A 14,891-nucleotide genomic window follows, 5' to 3' on the forward strand; every position below is an offset into this window, starting at 1 on the left:
TATCAACCAGGCTCTGTTGTAGACAGGGTTCTCTTAGTAGCCTTGTCCCTCATTACCATCCCCTTCATTCATTAGAAATGGTAAATGGGAGAGAGAGAGGGAGGGGCATCTTTGCTATGTGTTGGATCCAACAGAAGTGGACAAAGAAGGAGACTGTTGTATCCAGTAACACTTTGTGCCTGAAGGGGCCCTGAGCGCTGAGTAGCCCACAGAGGAGGAACTTTTTGAAGTTCATAATTTCTAAACACTATAACTCTAAAGCAAACGGAATGACAGATAACTGGAATATCTGGGAAAATGCGTGATGCTCGGAGTCTTGGCGGATTGCCTGTCTGTCTCGCCCATGCTTGAAAACTGTGTCTCAAAGGGAGATCAGTCAAGGCGCTCCTCCACCCCCTCCTGCCCATCTCTCCCAGGGTCTTGATTTTTCAGTACAAGATTTGGGAGGCCCTAAAACCCATCTGCCCACTCTGAACTTGCAGCCGGCCCTGTTCTGAGCCCTTCCCCCGGCTCCCTTCCCCTCCATTCTCTTCCACAAGCTACAGCTTGACACTGACCACAGACATCAAGAGAAGTCATGAAATTGGTTTGCTTCTGCCCAACCATTGCCCGTAACAAGCTCTGTTGCATGAACAGCCTTGGCCTCTTCTGGCCCATCTTTGCCAATTGCCTTCTTGACATCACCATAGAAACGCTGAGGCTTCCACACCAGGGTGATTAAACCTTTCCAGGTTTTGACAGTTAGAGGAGACAAACAGCAAACCCAGATACTGCAGTTCCAGCGTCTACACGGCATGGACGGCACATGTGCACGCTGCAGGAGATGGACTCTGTTGTGTTTGGTTCTGTTATCCGCTGACAGGAACAATGCATCTGTCTAGTACGAGGGAAGTGCATGCTGGGTACCCAAGCATCCAATTTGCTAGACTTTGCTATGTGGCTCTGACAGCCTGCTTGACAGATGCAATCATCGTTTACAGTTAGGAGAGGCCCTGTCAGGTAACAGCTCCCTGACAGGGGCCATCGCCCCATCCTGCACCATCTATTGGGTTTGACAGTTTGCAAGGAAGTCTAGAAAAAAAGTTTTAAAAAATCCATGAAAGGGAAGGCTTATTTTAGTCAACCATCTTGGAAACACCACAGACATTAGAGGATTCTTCTAAAGCTACGCACAACTTTGCCTCATCAGCTGCTAATTAAGGACATTAATTTATCTGTTTCTTTGGTACTGGAAACACGAGGCTTAGTTCAGCAAGAGCTGTAATTTATCATGGCTTTCATATTTCTTTTCTGAGCAATTCAAAATTATTCTTTGCCATAAATGATTTATGAGGAGTTTATTCTTATTTAATCAGCATTTTTAACATAGTATTCTTTGGCATGACGTACCTCTGGAGGCCGTTAAGTTTGTCACTTGGTGTTCATTTTAATAAGAACCTTCTGAGATTCTCAAGAGCCCTAGAAAAAACTACCCAGAAGTTCCTGCCCAATATTGAGTGCAGTTCTGGCTGGAAGAAGCCTATTCATCCAATCCATCAATACCTCCAAGGAGGTCTGAATGAGAAATGACTCCCTTGGTCCCCAGTTGGCAGGGTTGTCCGGGAAGGTTGTGGTACCTGTAGGATGTGGAGCCTTGATGAGGATGGGCCTTGGGAGTCTGTAGCCTTTCCCCATTTCCAATTTGTTCTTTCTGCTTCATGTTTTTCATGGAAGACGTGATCTATCAACTCCCTGTTCCAGCCACCAGCTGCCTTCCCTCCCACACAATTATGGACTCGACTTCTGGAGCCATAAGCCAAAATAAACTCGCCTTTCGATGAGCTGCTGTCTGTCATGATACTTTATCACAGCAACAAAAAAAGTGACTAATAAGTCCCCATCCATTTTTTTGCAATATTGGGATTGAACCCAGGACCTCATGTGTACCAAGTCAGTGCTCCACCCCAGAGCCACAATATCGCCCTTCACCAACATTTTTAAAGGGGAAGCCAGAGAGCAGCTCACATCTTGGCTTTTATGTGAGGGTATAAGACCCGGAGCTCCCTAGAAATTGTTAGTTCAGGTCTCACTTCCAAATCCCAGCAGCAGTGAGTGAGTGCACATCTGGAATTGAGTGGTTGACAGCTATCTGCAGAGAAGGCTCACACCATGGAGATGCCACACACTCACGCACCTGTGTTAGCTAGGTCCTGGGGTGTAACTGCAGGGACACTGAAGGACATGGCTAGGTGGGCATTGAAAAGGGCACTAGATTGTTGAGCCTGTACCATACCGATGCATTTGTGCAGGATGCGTGTGTGTGTGTGTGCACATGTGTGTATGTGTGTGCAAGCAGGTGTGTGTTAGAGCGCATACACACTTACCCTTGCATGGACATGTAGGGGCCAGAAGTTGACATCACATATCTTCCTCAATTGTGTTTTGGACGGTTTTCACTGAATCTTGAGCTTGCTGCCTTGGCTCCGTGGACCTGCCAGTGGTTCTCTAGAATCTGCCTGTCTCTGCTCCTTTTCCCCCACGACACCAGGTTTTCTGTGAGTGCTGGGGTTTGGAACTCAGGTCCTTATTCAGGTATAGTAAGTACTTAGTCCTCCAAGCATTTCCCCGCCCCAGGATATATTTTAACTGAAGGGCTGTCTGAGCCTCTGACAATGTGCTGAACTTGCTTCCTTTCGACACAGACAAGTAGACCAATACACACACTCAGCTGCTCCTCACATGCACCCTCACACCACATGTGCAAGGAGCCATGGGGTGTAAGGTTGCGGCACTGATGTCCTAACATTTGCGAACAAGGCTCTAGGTGGTCCTTCCCCTCTGTTTGCTCTTCTGGTACTCTATTCTAGCTTACACATTACACAGTAACCCTCCCAAATAGCCTTTAATTCCGTGAACGGAGGCCTTCTACTGGTTATTGACCTGTACTGGTTTCTGAAGTCATCTAGATGAAACACTTCATTATATTTCTTCCTTAACCTTTAAATATGAATGGGAAGTAGAGAACAAAATGTCAATCTTAGTCACAGAACTTTTGAAATAAAGTTTGAAACCTCAAACTTTTGAGGTTTGAGCCTCGGAAATAAAAATATTTCTTTTATTTTGTGAGACAATAATATAATCACGCGATTTCCCCCTTCCCTCCTATACACCTCTCCTTGTTCTCTTGGAAACACATCCCTGGTTGTCACGTTCCACCATAAAGGAAGAGGGACAAAAGAGAATGAGCTGGAGTAAACTGTGGAAGGTGGCCAAGGCAGAATGACATATACTGTGTATGCAGGCTATCCCGAAAAAAGTATTGCCCACTGTAGCATGCCAAGCTACTGCTCAGCATCTTTTGTTGACTCTAACATCTTTTCAGAAGTTTATTTATATGACAACCAAAGACTATTTCTTTATCACCTTCCATTTTTTTTCTTGACAAATGGGTGCTGTTTGTTCTAGAACATCTTTATTCCCTAACATGTTCACAGAGCTATTCATTATTATGTAAGTTCATTTTGAAAGACCTCGGCATCAAAGCGCCGGGCACTGAACCGAATCCTCTGCCCAAGAACTGGGGCCAGACCACTGGATGCAAATGCAAGAGGTGATTTATTGAGTACACAGGCGCCTGCGGATGCTACTGCAACTCAGGGGCAGAGCATACCGGGCTTGCAGGGAGCACAATATTTATAGAGTTTTAATGGTTACATAAGTATCAGCATAGCAACAGGCATTTCATTGGCTCATCTTGGGGGCAGGGGTAGTTCTCACGGACTAGGTTTCCTGGTATTACCTCATGAACGACCTCGGCACGCTTCAGCAATTATTATCCGGGTCCCATGACTGCTCTGGTGACCATAGACATCCTGTTTGGCATCCTATTTGAAGCGCCAGCTGGGCGAGGCACCTGGTCTGGGTTTTTTCATTAGGCAACAGCCTGGCCTTGTTTTTCTTTTCCTAGGGGGCCCTGGGTAGGGGTCTTTCAATTGCATGTGCCAACCTTCTCATTTTTATAAAAGCAATCACATTTAAGAGTCGGTTTTCCCCATGGGGCCTGGGGATGTAACTCACCAGGTGGACTACCTGCCTAGCATTCACAGAGCCCTGTGCTGATCCACAGCACTCCATAACCACGTGTGCTGCCTGGCGTGTGACTATAACCCCAGTACTTGGGAAGTGGAAGTAGAGGGGTCAGAAGTTTGAGGTCAGCCTGGACTCCGTGACACCCTGCCTGAAAAAAATGAGGGGGAAAATCCAGACTGATTTTAGTTTTAAAGCTTTTTATTCTGTATCTTGAAATCACTAGGGAAATTCTTCCTGGGGAGAAAAGTTACAGTGTAATTATTTAAACATGACTGCAGACTACCCTGGAGCTTTAAAAGGAAAAGAAATGAGACAATAAGCCTGATCATTATTGCCAGAAATATTTTTAAAATGTCCATTATGAGATCTTCACTCTGATCACCCAAAGGCAGAGGCAGGGAGCAAATGAGGGTGGCATGACTCACTGAGCATTGGACATGCACTGGATGAGTGTCCCGCTTCCCCTGGGAAATGCAGAGGGGAACTTAGAGGCTAGGGTCCAGACCTGTGTTTGCCATTGACAGGTCTATGCGGGAAGGAATTTAACGCTGGGCATCTGCATATTGCACCCGATGGTTTCCATGCTCTTCTCCATGTGGAACCAGGCATGGTGGTCACAGGGAAGGATGCAGTTAGAGCAGGACTCAGATTGAGGCTGATCCTTTACGAAGACACCAAGAGTCCTCTCGTCCATTAATGGGGACATTGCCATCCTCAAAATGCTGGCACCAGGGTTTCACTCAGTACGTTTCGTGAATTTCCCAGCTCGGGCTTAGCACATATTCGGTTCTAACTGGTTGCTGCCACAATCATCACTTGGTGAGCATGGACTGCTGTAGTCTGACTGGGTAACAGCTCCCGGAGACACCCATATTCTAATCACTGGCACCTGTGTTATATTGCATAGAAAAGAGAGTTTGCAGGCATCATGAAAAGTTTTAAGATTGTGGATTGTGTGAGCAGACTCAGTGCAACCACAGAAGTCTGTAAGAGGGATCCAGGAGGATTAGATTCAGAAAAGACATGCCACTGAAGACAACGGTGTGTTCACCAGTTCCCGTCACGGGATGACCCTAAGACAATCAGCCCTGGCAAGCAACAAGGTTTGCACTGGCTCAGAGCTTCAGAGCTTTGGGGCTGCTGCTACAGGGCTATATGACAGTGAGGAGCAAGTGGCAGAACAAGACCGTCTCACTCATGGCCAGGAGGCAAATGAAAGAGGAAGAGGAAGGGTCTGGGGTCTCAATAACCCATCCAAGGGAACCCCTGGGAGTGGACTTTGAGATTTCAAAAAACCCAAGCCACACCCAGTATCTCCCCCGGCCCCCTGCCACCATGATGATAATGGACCAAACCTCCAAAACTGTAAGCAGCTACCAATTGAACGCGTTTCTGCTGTAAGTGTCGTGGTATGTCTTTACAGCAATAGAACAGTGACTAAGACAGTTGACTTTAGCTGTCAATTTGACTCAGCCTAAGAGTTACACGAGAAGAAAATCTCAGTGGGGGATTGTCTGCATTGGGCTGGCTTGTGGGTGTGCCTGTGGGGAATTACTTTATTTAAGTTTATTGATGTGGGGATGCCCAGCCCACTGTGCAAGGCACCATTCCCTAGACGGGGTCTCCCGAACTGTCTGACGGGAAAGTTCAAGGTGAACACAGGCAAGTGTGCATGCATTTCCCTCTGCTCTTGGTGGTGAACGTGACGTGGCCAGCTGTTTGAAGTTCCTGCCTTGACCTCCCCCCCCCACAGTGATGGATTATAACCTGAAATTTCGAGCTGAAGCAAAACCCCTTTCTTCCCTAAGTTGCTTTTTGTCAAAGTGTCTTATCATAGCAGCAGAAATGAAACTAGAACATTCATTTAACTGCTACTTCTTGATAAAAACCCGAGGATGACATCTACTCCAACTGTAATACCAAATGTTTAATGCTTGTCTATGTCAAACATTTTATTCCCTGTTCAGTACAGAGAAAAGTAGACTCAGTTTAGAGACTTGAAGCTTTACCAGGGTGAGGGCTAAAACTGGTCCCTGAATGTCACCCCAAGGTGCTCTAGGAATGGCCTTCCACCAAGGCTGGTATCCCTGACATCCACACAGATCGAGTATTTGTGCAGCTTTGTATAATTTCCTAAAACATCAGTGTAGGCATCTATCTGAAAAGTCTTTTTTTTTTTAAATAAAAGTACTTTTTGGAGAAATTTCTACTTGAAAATAAGGGTCTTACACCAAAAGCATGCATTTTGCTGGAGAGTTTGAATATTGATTAAAAAAAACCCAGGAATTTCCAACCTCCTGTCATGGAGATTAAACTGCTGTGCGCATCATAGTGAAAGTATGGAGTTTTTACTCACGTTGTCTAGTTTAAAACAAGTTACTCGACTTCTCAGTTCAGGCTTTGAACTGCCACACAATGAGACACTGCCTTCTTAATGGCTTACGTCTGAGTTGTTATTAATCAAGGAATACTTCCAAAGATCTGAGGAGTTTCCTATACAACCAGGACCCTTATCTTAGGTAAACTACGAAGGTAAGAAGATTCCTTTAAGTGTGACTTCTGAAAAGTGACACACTTGAGAACTGATGAGAAAGGAGTTAGGTCTGGGCTGGTTTGACCCACAGAAACAGTTGACCTAACAAGGGGGAGCTCTTGGATCCCAGACTGATGGCTGTGTGGAAAGCATGGGACTGACCCAGACCCCCTGAAGGTGGGTGTCAGTGAGGAGGCCTAGGTAATCTATGGGGCCTTGTGTAGTATTTATCCCTGGTGTACAAATAGACTTTGAGTGCCCATGCCTCAATATGGGATGCTCTCTCAGCCTGGACTCTTGGGGGAGGGACTAGGCCCTGCCCTAGATAAAATGACAATCATTGGAGGTCCACCATGGAGGGCCTCATCCTCCCTGGGGATTGGAGTAGAGATTTGGTGGGGGACTGCGGGACCTGTTGGGGAGGGCGGGGGAGAAGGGGAGGGAGAGGGAGCTGGGATTGGTATATGAAATAAGCTTGTTTCTAACTTAAATAAAAAAGAAAAGTGACACACTTGTATTTCTCTTCCATGATTGGTGCGAGGAGGATTGACTCATCTTTTCTCACCTCCAGAGAACCAAACACCTCAAAGGGTTCCTTAGGAAAAGCTGTCCCTGTAAAATCACCAGTGAATGGACTTGACAGCACATGTCTCTGTCAGTCTGGCTTTCCCGAGTCTTTGTTGCTTGAGGGGGAAATGGCTCCTCTCTTCCACTGAATGAACAGTACAGTCCAAAGACCCAAGTTCGCCGGTTGATTCTCAACCATTTTATGCCTTTGCCTGACCTGTAGCAGTGCAAGCATCTGGCCACTGCTCTTTAAATGTCTCCCAGTAGCCTGCTCTGGGCCTGACACTGTGAGGAGGGAGCAGGTGCTCAAGACTGGGTAAAGCAGCCTCGGTCCTTCTGGTCTACCTGACACTGGTTTGAGATATCTCTGAAGCAAATGAAAACCACAGAGCTTGAGAAGAAGGAACCAGAAAGAACTGTCAGACTAACTTTGTGTGGGTGCTCTTACTTCTTACGTGCTGGAGGTGGAGTCTGCCGCCAGCCCCCCCCCCCTTGCTGACCAGCAAGACTGACAATGCTCATCTAAGTGGCATTTAGGACTGCTTCAGTATTTCTTCTCTTGAGTTATTTCAGCGTTCTTTCTGATTACATAACATATAGTCATGCATTGTGTATATAACATATATCAATTCATTAACAAATCTGTTCAATTTTTAAGTGTTTCTAGACCATTGGTGGTGAACTGGTTGTTCTGATGGGGATGAGGGTATTCCTGGCCTCAGGAATGTGCAGGGTTCCTGCTGTGGGGAAGGGGAAACAGAGATGCTGGTTTCTGATACACTCATGTGGCTTAGTCATCACTCCCCGTTAGCACCCCCAGCTCTCTGATTTATTTTTCCAGGCAGGAATTTTGTCAGATCCAATAGCTTATGGAGGGCTTCGGTATCTCTGACAAATCACACTTATTAAACAGTAATGAAAATGGTATTTGCTTTCCTTCAGGATCTCACTACCTCTTCCGACCCCCTCCCTCAGCTACTCCCTTCTAACCAAAGGTTGAATTACTTCCTTCCCCTCTGTGTATTTTTTTCTCAATCTGTTTCAATATATTTTAAAACTATGGCACCAGAAGTCTTTTTTTGCTATACAAACAGCATAATTTTCTATCATCATTTGTAATGCTCAAACTACCTTGTATTTGGGAAAAGGATTTAAAAAAACAGTTGAATTTAGTAGTTGATAAATGTTTGTCATATAAATATTTGGACAATTTCAGCAATAAGTTATATTCAAAGTTTCCCACTGGGGACTGCTCAGAAAAGTGAAACTAGGGAAGGTATAATTTTAGGGTTTTATGCAATTTAAGCAGTTCCTCTAAGGATAGCTGTGACAGCGAAACATTAGAGAGCCTGTGACAGCGAGTACACACCCTGATTGGCTGCTTTTCATGGGCTTGTAACGCAAGAAATGATGCTGGCTGGCCATAAATCTTTGAGGTGATTAAAAAGTATCATTTATGCCAGGCAGTAGTGGTACACGCCTTTACTCCCAGCACTCTGGAGGCAGAGGCAGGCGGATCTCTGTGAGTTCAAGATCAGCCTGGTCTACAACTCCCAGCACTCCGGAGGCAGAGGCAGGCGGATCTCTGTGAGTTCGAGACCAGCCTGGTCTACAAGAGCTAGTTCCAGGACAGGCTTCAAAGCCAGAGAGAAACCTTGTCTCAAAAAACCAAAAAAAAAAAAAAAAAAAAAAAAAGCACCATTTAGCTGTTACTACACCAAGATACCCACCTGGGTTTAATTGACACCTGCAAGGAAATGTCGTGAGAATGCTGTTGCTGTCCAGTTCTGGGGGGAGCCCTTCTCAATGGCACCGTCCTCAGGGAAGGCAGATGCTCAGCAATGCCTTACCAATGTCCAATGGTAGGATCTCATTTGCTTTTGGCAGTTCTCATTCCCTCTTTCCTCTTCCATGGGACAAAGCGGTTAGCATGCACAAAATCTACTTGCGTCCCTAACTTCCATTCCTGTGAAAGGCGCTGTGGTCTGAGGGTTATCCCCAACGGTCCATGTGTTGGAAGGAAGGTACCTTGTGTGGTAGCATTGTGAGGATAGGCAGTGTAGGAGGCAAGGTCTTCAGTCATGTTACCGAGTCATGCTATTCACCCTTGGAAGCTATTCACTCGAGGCTTGAGGAGTTTAGTTCTAGATTGAGTTATAAAGAAAATCCACTTGGGCCCAAGTTGCTAGGTCCATCGTTCAGTGTGAGTAGTGCAATGTCTAAGTATGAGAGGGTATGACTCTCAAGCTGCTAAGGGCATCACTGGGATTACTGCCCAAGCCAAGAGGAGTCCCAGGCTGCTAAGCTATTCCCTATGCTCGCCTGCCTCATTATAATGTAGCCAGGGTGCTCTCACCTCTCACTACAGGCTAAACGGAGAGGGCAGCCCAAGATTTCACTATGAAAGTGTGGGCTACATGATCATCATTCCTGAGGATGGTAGGTGGCCTCAGGCGTACCCCCAAGGAAGGGAAACCTAGCAGGCTTTCCACAGATGGAAGCAGGATCTCTGAGTTCCTCCAACAATAGCTACCTTTAAAATGTCCTTTGAGAAAGTGTTTAACATGGCCAGATCGGTGTAAATCAGGAGAGTTTCCTAAGGCGGGGCAGCGAGCACATTTTACTGTTGGTTATTTTAACCAACAGTAAAAATTAAGCATTGAGTTACGAGGAAACCCTTCTCAAATCTCTCACATCAAGTTTGAAAAGAGTCATGTGTCATCCTACACTGTATTTTTTATTTGTATACAGATGATTACAATTTTTCTTCTTGGTATACACACGTGTTCGTATGGGGCTCACACGTGGAGGCCAGAGTTTGATAGTGAATACCTTTTCCCATTTCTTACACCTTAGTTTCTGAGGCAGGTCTCTCACTGAACCTGGAACTCATTATTGGGCTAGGTTCGGCTGTCTGTGAGCCCCAGGGGTACTTCTGTCAGTGTCCTGCCCTTCCTGCCAATGCAGCTGTTTAGGTGGGTTCCGGGAATCCCTATCACATCCCCACGCCTGAGCAGCAAGCACGTTTTGACCAGGCCATCTCACTAGTCCACCAATGTTTGTTTGCTTTTCTGAGCCTAGGGTCTCACTGTGGTAGCCCAAGCTGGCTTGCTGGTGGCTGCTCCCACCACATCCTCCTGAGTGCTGGCTGTGAGCCACCAGGCCCGGTTCACCCTGCATTATTAGCTGAGACGGAGCTAACGGTAGTTGCATAACACTGACAAAGTACGTGCTCACTGGGCCCCTGAGCACATGTTCCTCCTTGGCTCAGTTACTCAGGAAATGAGAAAGGATATATCCATAGAGTTATGATCAGGATTAAAAATAATGCTGTGTGAAGCTAGTTATGATTATGAAGTGCCACACAGAGGCTGGCAGCTACTGTTGCTGCTGGCAGCGGTGCGCAGGTGGCGGTAATCTTTTCCGATGCTGCAGAAGTCGCTCAGGGCAGGGCATAGTGGACTGGCCATATGCCTGAAGGCAGTCTCTGTGGAGAGGAGAGAAAAAAAAAAAACAAACTAAACAGGAAAAGGGTGTGTGTGTGTGTGGGGGGGATAAAATAGCATGCCTGAGGCAGAGAGGGAGGGGGCACAGAAAGGAGCCGTCCTAATTTAGCTAGTGGGGAAGAGCCTGAGGCTTCAGGACAGCTTACTGCGTGAAAGGTGTTTATGCACGCTTTTCACCATCTCACAGGGGTCCCGCAGAGCAAGCCTTGCTGGACCCATCTCGTAGATGAGGACAGAGGTGGCCAAGGCTTGTGCCACATTAAAGATCAACATCCTGCAAGCAACCTTTAGAAGCGAGGTCAGAAATCAGGAGGTGGAAACTCAGTGGGGGGAGAAACTGAAGCAGAGGGAGCTGGGTAGGGAGAAGCACGTGCGGACCGGAGCAACTCTCCGTTTCCTCTTCTGACACCCGCCCTGGTCGAGCAGGAACGCAGTTCTCAGTTGTGTGGGAGTTCTGGGGGTTTTGACTGATGTAGAGTGAAGCCCATGTTCAGGTTTGGTACCGGAGACCCCGTCTCGATCCTAGTGTATGCATTGCAGGCGTTTCTCCTCAGCAGCGTAAACCCAAAGCAATGTGTTAGAAACTGTCTGATGCACAACAGACCACACAGTGTATCTGAAAAAGGTACAGCACGGAAACGACAACTGAATTCTCTCGCTGCTTTGGGGGTTCTGGCTGTAGTGGTAAGGGATTTAATGAATGTTTTCTTGCGCTCCTTCCAACCATTTTGGGTGCTGCTGTCGCTGGTCTGACCTTATAGAAGAGGAAACAGAGGCACATGGGGTTAAGGAGCTGGCGTAGGAACACACAACCAGTGAATTCAGGAGCTGGGAGTGGAGCCCGGCTGTCCTGCCCCACTGAACACTCTTGGAGCCCAGAAGTAGACTACATGAGTCCATGCCACGAGGAATACATCCTCATCTCATTTAATGTATTCAGATAGAATCAATTGTCTCCATCCAAAACAACAAATAATTTTGAGCTAGTTGTATGAAAAAGCTAGGAAGGTTACAGATTTTTGTCGTCTTGTTTTTAGTTTTATTCTGCCTGCATGGGTATTTTTGCTCGCACGTGTGTCTGTGCATCAGATGAGTTCAGGGAAGCCAGAAGAGGGTTTTGGATCCCCTGGAACTGGAGTTACAGATGGTTGTGAACTGTTGTGTGGGTGTTGAAAGTCAAACCCAGTCCTCTGGAAGAGCAGCCAATGCCTTTAACCTCTGAGCCTTCTCTCCAGCACCTGTATAGATATTTTTGAGATAATGGGTAAAATTAGAACATTGCCGGAACTAGGCAAAAACAGAGTTAAATAATTTTCATAACCCTAGTGATAGTATTGAATACTTTTTTGAAATGGGTATACCGTGAGATTCTTGGCCCAGCTAGGTCCCGCCACCCTTCTCTGCCCCAAAGAAGCACACAGATGCTACATTAATTACAGAAGCTATGGCTTCTTATCGGCTAGCTCTGTCTAAATTATTAACACATTTCTAATACCCTAAGTATTTCCACGTGGTCTTATCTTACTGGGGAATGCCGGACCTGCAACTCCTTGGCCTGCTACATGATGATTGCTCAGCATCTCAGCAGAGAAGAGAGTGGTTTCCTGTTTGTCCCTGTTTATATCCTGATTGTGCCCAGCTGTGTCATTCCTGCCGGTCTGTACAGATCTCAAGACCTCTATGGTTAGATAGTGGCTGTTTCTGCTCAGCTACATCACTTCCTGGATCATATGATGACTCCTCTCTGCCTACACTTCCCAGAACCCTACTTGTCTCCCAGTCCTACATCCTGTCTGGCCAATCAGTGTTAACCAATAAGGAGAAACATATACACAGAAGAACATACCCCATCATCTCCTCTTTTCTGTCTAAATAAAAAGAGGGGTTTTAACTTTAACACAGTAAAATTATATATAACAAAAACAGCTATCAAATAAGAACTATGGTTATAATATTTAATCCATTAACATTTAGCAAGATTTAAAGAAAAATTTCTATCATCTATTGTATCTTTAATGAGTCTAAAACCATAACCATAACTATCTGTTTTCAACTCCATCAAAGACCACAGAAGGATAATATATAAACTCAAGAACTGATAGAGACATCTTGCCACCTGGACAGTCACCTGAAGTTTGTCTGTAACGTCGGGGCATCCATCTTTAATCCACAGACCACAGTGTATCTGGCAGACTTCTCAGCAAAGCAGGAAATTTTAGACTGTCTGCCTGCATTGGCAGTTTGTCAGTCATTTTTATGTGTCCTGGAGAATGTCTGTCAGACTCTTCCATGAAGCAGGAACCCTTTAGTACTGTCCATCTCGTTTTGTAAGTTCAGCAGTCACATTCCTGTGGGTCTGCACGCCCAGTTTATACAGCAACAGTCAATCCAGGCAAGAAAACTTTCTTGCCCAAATGACTATTTCTGCCATGTCAAAGGCAAACTCCAGAATGAATTTCTTCCATGCCCATCTTCCTCTTTGAAGTAGTTGGTGTCGCCAGGAGCAGTTGTGTCTCACTGTCATGAAAAACCCTAAACCATTTAAATGCCATATTCTGTAGGTCTTTGAAAGGTTTGAAGAATATTTATTATCTCAAATACATCTTTGTATATCTAGAAAACCTAACTAAGTTCTGACTATTATAGGTGACTGTATACAATCTGTATTTAATTATGCATTACATTTTAAAAGATCTGTATAAACACAATACCTAAACACGAGGAGAAATTTACATATAACAAAATTGGCCTTAAGTTTGTTTCAATAAATGAAAACCCATACCAACGCAAAGTATTCATTTGTGTATCAGATAGGGTGCTGAATTCTTGTCCTTCCCTCGTCTGCCACAATGCTCATCTGACTTAAGGAGGTCCACACTGCAGCATTTTGTGATGGAATATGTGATAGCTTGAATTTTCTTTAAAATGCCATGAGAAGGAGCTGGAGAGATGGCTCGGCAGTTAAAAACATGTCGGGTTATTGCAGAGGACACTAATTTGGCTCCCAGCACCCATGATGGGGCAGGTCATGACTGCCTGTCACTCCAGCTCCAGGGGTCAGGCACTCTCTTTTGGTCTATGCACGCACCTGCACACACGTGAACACAAACACGTACATATAGAGGTAAAAAGGAAGTCTTCCAACAATGCCAAGGAGTGGCGAGAGTAGGGGAGAGGCAGGGAGGGAGGGAAGAGGATGACTAAATAGGTGGGACAAAATGCTGCCTGTCAGTCACCTGACCTGCCCCTCCCCTGAGCGGGTTTATTTTGCTGCCTTTCTTGTTTTTGTGTATTTAACATTGTCACAGTGGAACATTAAGAAAAAAGAAAAAGAGGCAGTTTACCTGAGTTCACAGAAGCCCACTGGTCGCGCCCACACTGCTGAGTGACAGACTGGTGTGGTGAATGCAGAGGGATCGGCTCAAGGGCACCAGGAGCCAGATCCGGGAGCATCCTCAAGCCACCGCGCTACTCCAGCCACTTTCCACGTTAGTGCTCTCTTGTTAAAGCAAACAAACAAAGCACAAAGGCACTGTCCTCTAAGCCCCTTGTTTACTAGAATACTGCGTGTAATTGTTTTAGCGTGCTGCGGCTCAGCATCTATTTTTAACATTCCCTGTTTTATTAGTTAATTCAAAAACATAAACACTTCCTGACATGAGCGCAAAACTGGCACGTCGGTCGCTTCCACCCCCAGAGAAAGCCATAGTCACTTGAACCTGGTGGAAAGACAGTTTCTCACTTACCCACAGCCCACAAGCACGAAAGGCTTTACAAAGATCCCTCCACTTAACGGCAGGCAGTCCCAGCTAACATCATCTTACGCCTTATACATCCACAGAAGAGTGTGTGCCGAGGAGGCAGATGAGAAGCACTCGAAACTGTCTGGGAAGTCTTCACAGATGCCACTAAGAGTCATCGGTCGGCTCTCCCTGCTTTCCTGACCTTGCACATCTACCTGGCAAGACTTGATGACGTTCTGTGGTATTTTTAAAAGATTAAAATAAGTGCAGATACAGGCCTGACACTCACCTCTGGGAACTCTGCCTGTCTTGGATTTTAGGAAAATACTCAATATTGTGCGATGAGCTCAGTCAACAGAGAACACTGGTGTAAAGTCCTGTGAACTCAAATTCCTTTAAGTTTTTAAAATTATTTATTATTATATTTTTGGTTTTGTGTGTGTGTGTACACACATGTGTGGTGTGCTACGTGTA

The 14,891-nt window shown here is 45.7% G+C and overlaps 1 long non-coding RNA gene across 1 annotated transcript; it reads right to left on the reverse strand.

Moving 5' to 3' along the window:
* Positions 1-3,738: 3,738 nt before the first annotated feature.
* LOC121137113 lies at positions 3,739-14,612 on the reverse strand. Its single transcript, XR_005874339.1, has 4 exons — positions 14,421-14,612; positions 14,019-14,173; positions 8,899-11,912; positions 3,739-4,957 (listed from the first exon to the last, which is right to left on the reverse strand). It is a non-coding gene; the product is annotated as an uncharacterized LOC121137113 (long non-coding RNA).
* Positions 14,613-14,891: the final 279 nt, after the last annotated feature.

Source organism: Mesocricetus auratus, unplaced genomic scaffold (genome assembly GCF_017639785.1).
Source record: "Mesocricetus auratus isolate SY011 unplaced genomic scaffold, BCM_Maur_2.0 Super-Scaffold_100676, whole genome shotgun sequence".
NCBI lineage: Eukaryota > Metazoa > Chordata > Mammalia > Rodentia > Cricetidae > Mesocricetus > Mesocricetus auratus.